Source organism: Tupaia chinensis, unplaced genomic scaffold, assembly GCF_000334495.1.
Source record: "Tupaia chinensis unplaced genomic scaffold, TupChi_1.0 Scaffold000235_1, whole genome shotgun sequence".
Taxonomy (NCBI): domain Eukaryota; kingdom Metazoa; phylum Chordata; class Mammalia; order Scandentia; family Tupaiidae; genus Tupaia; species Tupaia belangeri.
In genome coordinates, this window is record NW_006159713.1 from 2,153,102 (window position 1) to 2,155,652 (window position 2,551).

Consider the following 2,551-nt stretch of genomic DNA (forward strand, 5'->3'; position numbering starts at 1 on the left):
GAGTGCACATGTCTTATAGCAAATAAAAAAAATAAGAAGAATAAAAAAGTAAAATAAATAATTTTTAGGGAGAAAAAGAAAAAAAATGGTCTGGAGTTATTCTCCCATGCAGGTGGGTACCTTGCTCTAGAATACCCCTTCTTTAACCTTTGAAGTCTTGTTCAACAACACTGCCCCTTCTGTGACCAGAACTCTATAAAGATCATCTATCATCTCTGAGGCAGACACTGTCAGCACCCCATCGACATCCCCTTGGTACTCAGTTTTTCACCAGTCAGCACAGAAGAATGCTCATTTAGAACACCTGCAAATCTCTGCCCAGGGTCTTTTTCCTGACAACTGATGTACCCTGGGCCTACACAGAGTAAACTGGAAATGCAGGGTTAATGCTCTCAGAAGGAGCATCAATGATGGACAGATGTTGGGGGTAAATATTCCAATTTCTTATTCTTAGGTTGAAATAATACTGAGGCATGGTCCCATTGCCTCCTAGAGTTTTTCAGGGGGACCAAGTCCCAGATGCCCTCAGTAGTAACATTCGACAAACCCTTTGTTGGTCTCCTGCCTTTTCTTGTTCTTATTCCTTACCCTGTAGCCATGTTTCATGGGATCACCTCTCAAGAAAACTAGTTGAATATGAAACTTTGACTCAAGGTTTGCTTCTTGAGAAATCCAGAGTCACCTTGGTCAGAAGAGTAGCCTCTTTCTTAGAGTTACCCATAGATGCCTTGTTTCATTATTTCTGCCTGGAGATGCTCAGTGACTTGAGGACAGGAGCTTTTAATTTACCTTTGGCTCTTCATGGTACACTTCAGAGGTAGGTAGTAAGGACATGTTTTGTGGATTGACTTGGGAGGTTGAGCAAGTTACAATTATTTGCAAGAGCTAAAGGTCACCCATGACTTCAGGGTGTAAAAGCTTATCTTCTGGGTTTTAATTAATAGCTCTACCACTTACTAGCTTGATGATATTGAGCAAGTCATTTAATCTCTCTAAGACTTCACCTCTATGTCTATGAAAGTTTGCCCCATAAAGTGACTGTGAGAATTAGAATTTAATACACGTGGAGACTCAAGTATATATCTTGAGTATTGATGTTAATCATATGTTTATATCCATCCTTTTCCCAAAGATCACCTTTCCTTTCCCCCTTGTCTATCTATCTGTAAGCAATTCCTCCAAGTTGTGATCTTGAGCATCTTTTACTTACTTATATGGGCTCAAGGTGGTTTGCATGTGATCTGCTAGTTTCTTGCTCCTAAATAAATAGAAAATCTTCATCATTAAAAGGAGACCTGGAGGCAACTTTTGCATCTTTCATCCTCAGGCCCCATCACAGACACATGCACAAATTGGCTTGTTCTTTACAGTGCACGGTCTCAGCTTCATTTCCTTTCCTTTCCACAATTACCCTATGGACACTCACTAAACACTCTGCCTGTTTAACCAAAATATATTTATGTCACTCTAAAATACAGAGATTCCCAAAGCTTGGATCATAAGAATTGGGTCTTCTCTGTTACTATCATCAAGTATTACCCAAAGCTTCTTGGATCATATTGCCAGAGGATACTGAAATAATCCAAGAAAAGGTCATACCCATGGAGTTTACCCATGGAGATCATAGCAGGAGAATATCGAACACCCAAACACAGTTCTGCAGTCAAGCCCCATGTGGCACTCACATAGTGTGTGTGTGTGTGTGTGTGTGTGTGTGCAAGAGGGAGCTCCCACATAAGCATATAGAAATGATTTTAATGCAGGTGTGAATATTACCTCTCTTACTTTTCTTGTTCCCTTCCTGCTTGGGGACTGTAGAGACAGAAGACTATTTTGATAGAATAGAAAGAGTCAGAGTTCTGGTTTTCAGTCCTAAAGAACAAGAGAGAGCTGGATGACTGAAAACCTTGATTCCTTCTTTGTGCCTCAGTTTCCCTACCTGTAGGATGGAGAGTAGATGTTTTCTAAAGTTCCATTTATAAAGGTCATGGACTTATGTTAAATTAAAGGAAAATCTGAATACATAAAAGGTGCACCATGTGTTTTCATGTTTTCTTTTTAAAATATCTGACTGAAAACATTTTTTAAAAGATGTCTGTGCTGTTACTCCCATCGTGCTTTCTTTATGAACTGGGGTAAAGAGGAGGAATTTATTTGAAAGTCAATAGACTACAGTATTTACAGGTCTACTGTATGTACTATTTTAAATTCAGCATTCTGAATGGGGTAGAAACAAACGCATCAGAATTTGACCAAGGATACATTCATATGTCAGTTTAATGCTCCAGCTGTTTAATCAAAATATGAATAAAAGGTCTAAAGCCCAACAAGCTAAAATATCATAGTTGTGGGATTCGGCGTTTGCTTCCCCATTGTCAGCCAATTACTGTGTAATTTTTCCCTGTGACTGAATAACTAACTGTTAGCAAATAATGAAAAGGCAATTACAGCGACGCTTTGTTCCTATTACTCCCTTCATTTTATTCTGGCTATAATTATTGTCAGAGCTGGAGGTTTACTGTACCATGGAAGCAGCACCAGGAAGAAAATG